Source organism: Pteropus medius, unplaced genomic scaffold (assembly GCF_902729225.1).
Source record: "Pteropus medius unplaced genomic scaffold, Ma_sr-lr_union100, whole genome shotgun sequence".
Lineage (NCBI taxonomy): Eukaryota > Metazoa > Chordata > Mammalia > Chiroptera > Pteropodidae > Pteropus > Pteropus medius.
The window spans coordinates 12,618,441-12,630,191 of NW_024350926.1; positions in this window are offsets into that span (position 1 = coordinate 12,618,441).

Consider the following 11,751-nt stretch of genomic DNA (forward strand, 5'->3'; position numbering starts at 1 on the left):
ATATAGCAAATGGGTGGAAATCTGCTTCTCTCTCTTCTGAGTTCCCGTGGCTGCGTTCGACTTCCTCCGGGCTCCGCACAGACTCGCAGGCGAGGGGCCATCAGTGTGACTCCAGCTGGCGTCGGAGCTTGAAAGGGCTCGTTATCTCCCGCAGACAATGCCTGGAGGTGAAGGAGGCAGGGGTGCCACGGTGAAGACAGCGTGACAGAAGGCACAGGACGAGTTCAGGAAGGGGGAAGCGTGCTGCCTTGGTGTCCCCAGCGTGCTGATTTGTTAGCTATCTTAACCATTTCGCATGTCCACAAGGGCAAAGCAAATGTGCCTACATGCTGACACTCATTCGGGAAGGTGTGTGTGTGTGTGTGTGTGTGTGTGTGTGTAAAGGCGCCTTAAAATATATACATGTGTAACGGTATAAATGTGGACATCCTCAAGATACACACACACGTGCACAACACACACATATAATAGTGTGTGTGCAGGTCTCCGGTTCCCCACAAGGACACATTCATGGCGATGCCACATCCACAGACATCTTCCCAAGACGCAGGGAGCTGTGTGAGGCACAATCTGTTCCGGCTCAGCAGCCTCCTTCCCAAACTTCTCGACAATTTACTGCTCCATTCTGCGAATCTCCTCTTTCCAGTCCCAGATCCCCAGGACACATTCACTTATCCCTAATGCGCACCCAGAGCTTTACGCAGCCCTTTGAATGTCACGTGAAACTCCATTCCATGCTCGGTCTGCGTGGACATCCACATGAGACGTGGCCCGTGGATCATGGAGGAAGACAGCTTACCGCCGCACCTTTGAACAACGTCTTGGGCTCGGAGCCATATACTCAGTGACGAATATTTTTTTAAAGAAATAGAGGCTATAGAGTACCATGAAAATCCACCAGAATGACAAAAGGACCCAGAATCATGTTACATAAGGAGAAAATGGGGAAGGAAAAAAGTAATTGGAGCCAGAAAAATAAAAGATCCGGGCTGTCATTCGGAAAAGGAAAGAGAGGGGTGCAATGGGGTGGAAATCGCAGATACGGATCGGGACTCGCTGAGAGGAAGAAGTAACGAGGGCTGTGGAAACGAAACGTGATGTCTCGGGAGACAGCCACGGACCATCACCGCAGGGATGTGGGCGCAGAGGGACGAGCGTGTCCCTGGAAAGCCAGCAGCTATTCGTCTGGATGGCTCCTCCCGAGTCCCCGCCAGGTGCAAAGGCCCTGCCTCTCTCTTCCACTCTGAAGTCAAGCCAGAGCTCTCGACGGCCAGCAGTTCCGGCCAGGGCTTCCTTACCTCCGAACATGTCCTTGTGGCCGTAACCCCTCAAACGTAGGCCTGGCTTAATTCTTCTTTGTTAAAATCTCAAAAACATCTTTCATTCAAAGTTGTTGAATGCTTATTGTTTTCCTACATTTGTGGGATCGTCAGTAAAAGGCACTTCTGACACCTTAAAAGGTACACAGCTCCAACTCCCAAGTGTGTGTTCCATCCCAAGGATGTGCCACTCCTCCCCCAGGCCACTGCCGCCCCGGTGACGAGCGGGAAGGCTGGAAATGCTACCTCTGGCACTGAACAGACTCAGGTCCTCCCGAGGCCCCTGATGTAGCTACGTGTGACAGACGACCATCCTGGCTGAGCTGCCATTTATTCACCTGTAAATACAGGTAACATCCCTGCCTGGCTTGTATTATTATTGTAAATTAAATAAGATAATACACAATAAGCACCTGTCGTGCTCTGTGACATACGGTGACTATTCAATAATCTAGTCAATGACATAGCTATTATTGCTGCTGTCTTGTTGTCAGAGATTATTATGCCTGAGAACACGAAGTAAGTTGGGATTTTGGGGGGTGCTTTATTTTGGCTTTGGGATTTGGGGGGTTTCTTTTGGCTTTTGGGGATTTGTTTTTGGGGTGTTTTTTTGTGTGTTTGTTGTTTTATGTTTTCGGTGCATGAGTCTAACAATAAATACCTGCAAAAGAAAATTCAAATAATAGCCCGAGTTTAATGAACTTCTGACCACATATTTTATCTAATAGCTCATTCGCTTTTCTTATAATATGAATACTTCTTACAGAAGCTGAAATTGTCTAGGCTTTTGATCGAAACCAAAAAAAAAAAAAAATCTAAATTAACTCATTAAGTGTTATGCTTACAGTATTATTTTTCAATTCGGTAACTATTTTCCTGTTCAATGAGTCACGGACAAACATAAAAGAAATATTCATGGAAGACGAAGCACTCAAGCCAAAAACACAGCATGTAAAAGCTCAAACGAAATATTTGTAAAAACCCTAAAATTAACTCTGAATACGAAAATCTCACGTCGGGGAGAGAGAGAGAGAAAAGGTGCCCCTGAGGAAACAGCTTCATCTCTTCAAGCAAAAATGTAAGAAGGAGTCAGAGAAAAAGTCAAATTACTCTTGCAAGTCTCAGGAAGACAGACTGGGGTTCAACAGAACTGTGAGCGACGCAGGCTCACAGCCCTGGGTGACGGCAGAGCCCAGACACCAAGAGCCTGGACCTTGGACGTGGAAAGGCCTGGGTCGAACTTCAGCCCCATCGCGTTCTCGCTGCATGAAATCGGGTGACCCCTCACCATCCCTGACTCCTCGGTTCCTTTTCTACAAAATGAGGTTGACAATGTCCCTGCCTCATCGGGCCGTGATAATGCACGATAAATGCTTAGCCGAGTACCTGCCCATAGCGATTATTAGCAAAAAGATGATCAAAATGAAGATCTCAGTAGATGACCACCTTCCTTGCTTACTCAAGGATAAGCAAGAAACAATTCCTGCTTCAAAAGAGCTGGTCTCTGAGGGTGATTTGACAGTGCATAAAGCAAAGCAGAGGGAAGGGAAACCTCTGAGAAAGATTGCCTCGAGCTCAAAATGCCGAGTTCCAGCTCTGCCTTTTATTAACACGTTGGGAGAAATTTTAAAGAAATCTGGCAACATCGCTCTCAAATGGGATTTTTCCCACATCATTTCAACAGTACCTTTCAACACTCAAGTAAACATATCCACTTGGAACCTAGTCGACCACAAATGTAAAAATTATCGTTTTAGAGACAGTTATTCGAACAGTTTCACGCTGTTTGTCAGAATCAGGAATGAAGCGATTCTTCCAGAAAATCAGAGAATAAAATAAATGAGCTCGCTTCGCAGTTGGTGTGGAAGGGGGGAAGAGAGGTGATTCGTCCATAAGGTTCAGAGAACATCTAAAACTGCAAAATATCTTATAAATAAATGTCTCAGAGGCAGGAAGTGGTTTTTATCAAAAAGGCATTCTGTAAGCCAAGCACTTGATCTTTAGTTCGACCTTAGAGCCTGTCAACGCAGTAGCTTATGAGTTCGAGCGTGCGGAGGAAGGGAAGCCTCATCGGAAGCAGACGCCTGTCCCCCGAGACGCCCAGGCCAACTCGCGCGGATCCACGCTGGCCCTGGATCTGCCTTCCTCAGACAACACCCGTGATGCCACCAAATCTTTCCGCCTCTCTCGCGGGACGGCAGGAATTCGTGCAGCTGTAGGGAGCTCCGCTGACTGCTCATTTTCCTAAAAGACGTAAATGAGAACTCGGATCATCTTATCCACCGTTTCCGTTACCCCCTCGCCCCGCCTGGGGTCAACGCCCAGCCGCTCCTCGGTCCAGGGGGGTGTGCATTAGCCTGCTTCACCCTCTAAACGCCCATCCTTCATCCCGCCCCATCCTGCAGCCGCTGCTCGTGAGGAACACGCTGCACACAAGTCGCGACTTGGCCGCCTCCTCCGGCTACGCCTTCGGGGCAGCTCTCCGCAGGAGCCTGGCTAGAAGGAGTCTGTCTTCCAGAATGGCTCCTGGTAAAAAGATCAGTAGTTAACCAAGGAATAGAATGCAAATTTTCAAACTTACCACTTTGAGATAAAAAACAAGGCTCTGAGGTTGTGTCTCCAGGGACCCCCTCAAATCATTTAAAGATCCGGCACCCGGCACCGGTGCCCCATCCTTCGAGTCTGGGTTCGGTTTTGCATTAGGCCCCATGCTTCTCCTCTTTAAAGTTCAGTGGAATTTAACCAAATGCAGGCTGTGTTTTTAATAGGATTACATCAATATTTGGGGAAAAAAAATGTTTCGATTCTATCCGCTAAGCTCAGATGTGACAAATGAAAGCCAGACACACAGGATTCTCAAAGGTCAGTGTGGGGGGTGGGTGCGGGGGGGAGATGGATGGTTCGAGTCGATTCGCTACATCACGAAGCTGCACCCTCAGTCTTCGCCCCCAGGAGAATGCCTGTCGATGAGTCACCGATGGTCGCATCACGACTCTACAGACAGGGAACCATTACCCCAGGCCTACCTGCAAATATGTTGCCCGATGATGACTCCTCCGTAATGACGATGTGGCTGGTCGATTTTGGGTTCAAGGGACAGCAGAGAAGCCAGTGCTACTGGAGAAGCGGGGTGGGGTAAAGCAGGACACACGGAGCGAGGGATGACCAAGCAAGCTCCGGGGCCTCGCGACACCATGAGGAGCCTGACTCCGGCCCTGAGCGAGCTGGGAAGCCAGGCACAGGGGTGCACGGAGGGCTGAAGCGAACAACTCATAATTTTTAAGAGTTACTCTGTTGAGAGTGAACTGTGGCTACAAGAGCAAGAATGATGGCCTCTCTTTGAGTTAAGGGTATAAGACAATATTATTATAAAGCTGGCAGCAGATTTCCTCTTACGGAGAAAATACGTGGTTAGAAAAATAAAGCCCTCAGGATCATGGCCAAAATGGCCCAGACGGACTGAGAGAACAGAATGTCTGTGCCTGAGAGAGCTGCAGAAGCGCTGGGCTCTGTGGCCTGTGTGACAGGGGCCCGGTGAATAGGGAGCATCTGGAGAGGGTGGGCAGCCAAATCTGGGGAGATGCGGGGACACAGTCCACTTCCTGGAGCAAGAAGAGGGCACTCAGGAAAAAATGTGAAATGTTCGATTTCGGATCATCCAACACACGATCCCGGGACACAGGAAATCCTTCAGCATGTCGTCCAGCAGGCAAATGAAGAAAAAGGGTGGCGACTGTTTAGGGTTGACCGGAGTGGAGAGAAAAGGCCAGGGGTCCCGGACAAGATGTGAGGACGGACAACAGCTTGAGAAGTAAAAGCAGAAGAGAGAGAAGCCCTCGGGAATTGTTCCTGGGGGAGGTGCTGGGCGTCTCATCATTGTCGGAAGGATTCAAGACATTATTGTTAAAACAATAAAGGGAGGGGTCACTCCGACACCCACCTGGACAGAGGGGGCCGTCATCAGACGTAACACCGGGGTTACCTGAGCATGGCGATGAGAAATCAAGCAATGTCAAGGAAGGTCATTTCCTTAAGAAATGAATTTCGAAATAGCTAACTATATTTTTGGCTGCATAGTATGAATAGTATGCCTAATATGTATCCACATGAGCTTTACTGATCCATTCTGTGTTTACTTTGCAAGCTAACATTTATTTTGAGCTTACTGGGGCCCAAATCCTGTGCTAAGTGCTTCATAAGAACTCTGGGCCCCGGTATCATACTTCGCTTCAAGGACCAGAACCCTGACTCTCAGACAAAGGAAGCTGCTGAGGAGTAAAACCAGCGGGTTGGGGGTGGAGCCAGGATCGAGTTCGGGCTGGGATTCCAGAGCCCACACTCTTAATGTCGTCCCTGCATATTTCTGTTTCACTTGTCACACGTCCATTATCACGTTGCAGCCCACAAACATGCCATTAACTCAAAACACGGAAGACTCGAATCTATTTAGAGAAAAGTCTGTAATAGTTACCACATGTACAACTGGAAGATATTCAGATCCCGTTTAGAAATTCACAGGTGTTTACTTCCGAGGAAATCTAACTATCATAATACAGAAGAGAAATGGACAAAGTGACATTCTGTAGCATTAAAAACGAGGGAGGGAAAAACTACATGGAGTCATTAGAGCTTCGAAGAGTCATTTTCTAAGCATTGTGTGGAGCTCTGGGTCTTCAGTACAGCTGTTTGCCAGTCTCATCCAGGGGGCTCTGGGGACAAAGCAACCAGAGATTGTACAATTCATGGTACAAGTAAGAGGAGTTTAAACCAACATGTCTTGGCCGAGGATGTTTTTTTTTTCTTTTTCCTTCTTACAGCTGCTTCCGAGATAAATTCAAAATGATGGCTCAGCCGTCCTGGGCTGTGGAAGGTGCACAGTCGCTGTGTAACATGATTAGATAATCAGGGAAGGGACAAGCTCAGGAGAGATTAAGGAAGGAGAGTGACACATTGATAAGACTTAAACCTACACTGGCATTTTTCTTTTTTTACTGTAACTGGAAAAATGCGACAGCTTATAAAGTGAGTTTGGAGAAGTAATGAGTTTTTTGCCCTTGAAATACTTTTCTTGATGAAAAAAAGATAGAAATTTAAGTAGCTCAAGCGTCGTGATGTAACTGACTCTATAAGGCTGGACCATGGGTCACTGGAGATGAACACGTGCCCAGTGTCACAGGCACTTCTGTGACTTCTCGTGCCCAGGGTTGGAGCTTCCTTCCAAAAGCTAGGCTATGTGGGTATCTCTTCTCTCATTACGAGCTCATGCGACATGGCTACATGCACTGAGCCCCTGTGCCTGTCAAACACCGCGGAGGCTTACGCGCTCTGTGACACTCTCTCCAAACATACCATGGTGGTGTTTATGAAGAAACGCAGACTTTAAAGGACCCTAGAAATAAGCAAGACCAACCTCCTCGCCGTAAGACAGCAATGAAATCACGGAATACTTCGGTGACTTCTCACACTCACTCACCCAGTTACAGCCAGACATGCTTTTTAATCGACTAGGGTAGTTGATTGATTTCACTAGGCACTATGGCTGCTCTTCGGTCTGCGATCCCAGTGGAAAAGTGATGTGAGAGAAACTGAGGCCTTCGTTCCTGTTCTTGTGATGGATAAAAAGGATGTGGATAGCAGGTTGTTTGCTGGTGGTTTTTAAAAGAGGGTATAATTATGAATGTCACAGAAATATTAAATGAACATGTCTCAAAGGTATTATTGGCTCATTCATTCTTGAAGAAAACGGAGATGTTAAACCCTTTTAAAGGGTCATCTAAGAGCAGAGATAGATGGATGATTGACAGATAAATGATAGGTAGATAGAAGACAGATAGATGATAGATCATGGATAGATGGATACATGCATACGTGCAAACATACATACATACATACATAGATGTGTTAAAATAAGAGACTTCCTTAAAACATGAAAAATTGGCCAATATCAATAGGACAATAACCAATGGCATCTCCAGGGGATAAAATTTGCCTTCCTACGGGACAGAACTGTTCACATTGTTACCAGCATTCCACCATTTGTAAAGTCGTAAAATAGCATTAAATCTACAACATATAACCTGGCAGTGTGTGTTGGATGATGCCTAACTTTCCACTGAGCATATCTAATAATCGTTTTTGTCCATTTCTAAGCCTTTTACAATTATTTCCTAAAATATCACCCTAATGCATTGATATGTCAAAGTACTAGTGCATTTTCTATAGAAATATCGCTTCTATAGATTTAGCAACACATACTTTTCCTGGGTATCCTACTAAACATTCTGATTGTCCTTTAATACCGCCTTATAATGACATGCTCTGAAAAGCAGAACAGAGTCTCCCACATCTGTTCATAAGATTTAGTCAGGGGTGCTTCTTAACATTCGCACTTCTAGGTCTTTCCCTGGAAATTCTCATTCAGTACATATGAGAAGGGACCTGGATATAAATTTTTTTAATAAGCGCCGTACATGATTTTTCTGATTAGGCAAGTTGGAAAGTGTTTAATTAAAGTAAGACTGAAAATAATATAATAAGTAAATGTAGTTTTGAGTATTCTTAAATTAATTAAACAATTCTTAATTAACCTTTTATTTAACCAAAAAGTTTATCGTCTTTTTTTTTTGAGAATGTCTAAATTTATGCCCTCACATTGTCTCCCAGATTATCTATGTATTTTCCAGAGTTTAAATATTAATCGCATCTGAAGCCTCCTCCATTTAACTTCCTAAGGTCCCTGTGCAATCTCTATATTTTCTTCACCTTATGTCGTATAGTGTGATAGCATCCTTTGAGCCACCAAAATTATAGCAAAGTGATAACAAGCCACAAATTGAGGTCAGTCACCAGTAATAGCAGAGACAGCTGATCCACCAAAGCCTAAAATATTAGTAGATGTGGGGAGAGACAAAGATAAGATCATAAGTCATGTTAATATCTGAATCTGAAGAGCAAATCCAAGATCAGATTTGCACGAGTGCACAAATGGGCAAGAGGAGAGGGTTAAGAAACAAATACAGTAGATCCAGATACATTTTGAGCACAGCATTCTTCACAGAGACACTGTTCCCATAACAAAGGCTAAATCTTGGCCAGCACACACCAGTCCGTCGTAATATTTCTATACTACTCTGTGAATGGTTGCTATCCTAAGTCCCCCACCCCGTCCTCCTTGCCAGCCAGGCATCCAGTGACGGAAGGGATAATATCTGACACAGCAGAGGACCCCCAAATTCTGCTCCAGACCCGATGTCAGTTCTGACTGCTCCAAGCCCACTTCCTACCTGTGGTTACACACCGTGATTGATACTTATGCCCACGGGATGTCTACCCTGAGTCTTCACAGTGCTCTCGACCAGACTCTCGAGACTACCAAAAAGAAATCCACTCTCTCTTAGAAAAAAATGAGCATTTGTCCTGTTATCCCAAAATTTGAGCCTTTATGTCTCATTATCCTGAAAACGGCAGCCATGTCCTTATATTTGCATTGTGACTTTAAAATGAGATAGTGCACTAAATGGGGGTTGTAATTTTTTTTGTCAATTCTTAACTGAAAAATGTTTTACTACTTCTTTTCTATTAATTCCTTCTAAATACTTCTAAAAACAGCCGTAAAAAAAATTTTATTGGACATCTATTTATCTGTAAGAGCCTATGGTAAACGCTATTACATTTAAACATAGAGCTAAACAAAGCATAACTAAAATCAGAAAACTATCTTCTCACAAATAGGTATGATATTTTATCTTCCATGGGCCTTTTGTCAACTCATAACTAGTTTTCTCTGAGAACTCTGTTTCTTATTGAAGTGGCAGGGCTTTCACATGAAAACAACTCAGGCGAATTCATGTCACATCAGCACATCTGTGGGGCATGGAATTATGGGGGTGCTAACAGTAGGCATCTAGATGTCTACAGGTAAGTCTTGTTTCTTTCACGGGAACTTGGAAGAGCCCTTCACAACCGTGTCTCAGTGTCCTCCCTGAAAATGGGCGTACAGACAAGACAGGAGCTTCAACTGTGTAGCAGCATAAAGCTCTCTTCAAAGAAAATTTTGCACAAAAGGTCAACGGATAAGCAGGACTCTCTAGGGAAGGGGAGGGGAGGTAGAGCACCACCCGCTTGAACCATCATCTGCATCCCAGTCGACTTGGAGACACCTCAAGGAACGACTTAACAGTGTGCAATCTACAAAAAAATATGGTCGCCAGGATCTAGAAATCTAAAACTCTAAAAATCCTATGAAAATTCTGCAACGCGTTTCTACTGGTGGGTTGTTCTATTAGACCAAGAGAAGGCTCAAACAATAACAGCTAAACTAGTACAAAGTCATAGCAGAGGACAGTATTATGTTATCCACAATATAAGAGAAATGAGAAAAAGTAGGCAAAGCTATGCCGTTGTAACTCATTCTCAATCCCTTCACATCTCGTGATATAATCCAAACCAAATACCAACTGAATATGAAGGATTATCAGAAAAAAAATAAAATTATAATATAGGTCACATCGACCTTGAACATGTAGCTGTGATGCTTGAGATGTATATAAAAATGTGTACTCGTGCATTCAAACATTATGTGTTCACACATTCATACATACTCACGTATACAGTACATATTCACATATTCATATATATTATTCTTCCAAGATTTCCTTTGATTGTTTCATTTTGGGGCATCTCTGTCCCTCACTAGGTCTTAGACCCTCAAAGCCACTATTCCTATACACTGATTTCAATTATTCCTTGGTGACCATTATTAATCCAGGGATTTCGACAACTTGAGAAAAGGTGGAAACTTTAAAAAATCTAGTCCACACTGCAAGGGTGATATTTGAAACTGTTCGATTAGTCGTTCCTAATTATTGTTTCGTTTATGAATTCTTGTTGCCAGTGAATTGCTTGTGGACAGAGCCACATCTCTCTTGCTTATCCCGATGGCCCCAGCTCCGCTCACAGTACCTGGCACCTACCAGATATTCCGTACATATTTACTGACAACAAAGGACACTTGGAAAATTTACAAATTTCTGAATTCATTCCTTAATGACTCGTAGTGGTTTTAAACTCACTTTCTCATAACTAAACAAATATATAAAGTTTCTTTTGTTATAAAAGACATTATGATGCCTTCACATTCTTGAACTAAATGGAACATTCTGAATATAGATGCTTTCACAGAGCCACCTAGTGTCCACCTGTTTAGCGAGGCTAAAAAATGAAGTGGGGCCCACAAAATCCATAATATGCTTAACAGTGAGGAATGCATAATCTCCACATGGCAGTAGCAAATTAGTGCATCGACTGGTCACATGACTTTTTTTTTTCCTGAGCTTCCTCTGCCCTTCATCATATATACACTATATTAGTCATTCTAGAATTCTGTTAATGAAACATTTGACAAGAGCTAGCCGATTGATGTAGTATGCTGAATAAATGTGCTACCTGCTTCCTCCTGAAACCCCACTAACATGACTTGAAAAAAATCCAATAAGCATAGTGATCAAGAGAAACACTAGCGGATGAGATGTAATGAAATTTTGGAACTTAGAAATGAGAACCAATGGTAACTGAAATTGCCATGAGGAGTGGAAAGCCAAGGAAAGCTGTGGGGGAACCAGGAAGACGCACCTCAAACAAAACCTACAATTTTTGAACTCCACTGACTATAGGCAGGATTTTGATTATAGTGCCCATGATTTTGGAGGAAAGATCCGGTACATTTAATATCATTACATCAGTTACTTGTCTAAGGTAAGACTCTAATACTGATCCCCACTGAAAATCTCTATTTTAATTGACGTTCCGTTATAGTTAAGCCTACATAACACATCCCCTGCAGAATGTACTGGTTTAAAACAAAATCCTTTATTTAGTTCTTTCTGTTATTTGACAGTTTGGGCTGGGTTCGGCTAAGCACTTCTGGGCTCATGTGGGCATCTGTGTCCTGAGGTGGGTGATTTGCTCCTGCTCCATGTGATCTCATCCTCCAGTAGGCTAGCCCTTGCTTGTTCAAATAGCAGCTTAGATAGTCTCCCAAGCATAAACATGCAAGAAGATGTCTTGAGGCTCAGCACTAGACGTCTTGGGACTAGCACTAGAATTTCAATTCCATTGGTTAAAAAAAAAAAAAATCACCAGCAAGCCCAGAATCAAGAAGCCGGTTTCTAAGTTCATCTCTTGTTTGGAAGGCGCTGAAGACACATGGCAAAGCATGTGCTATAGGAAACAGTACTGTGGCTACAAGTTTTAGAACACGATATGCAGAGCTAAACACTAGACCGATGACAGGTAAGCCTGGAAATACCTCCGATATTCGATTAGAAAGTTAGGCCTTTATTTGATTACTGATGGGAGGGCACATTAGATTTTAGCTCAATAGTGACAGGTTCAGAGTTGAGCTATACATTTTGTCTCCATTTTTAAATATTCC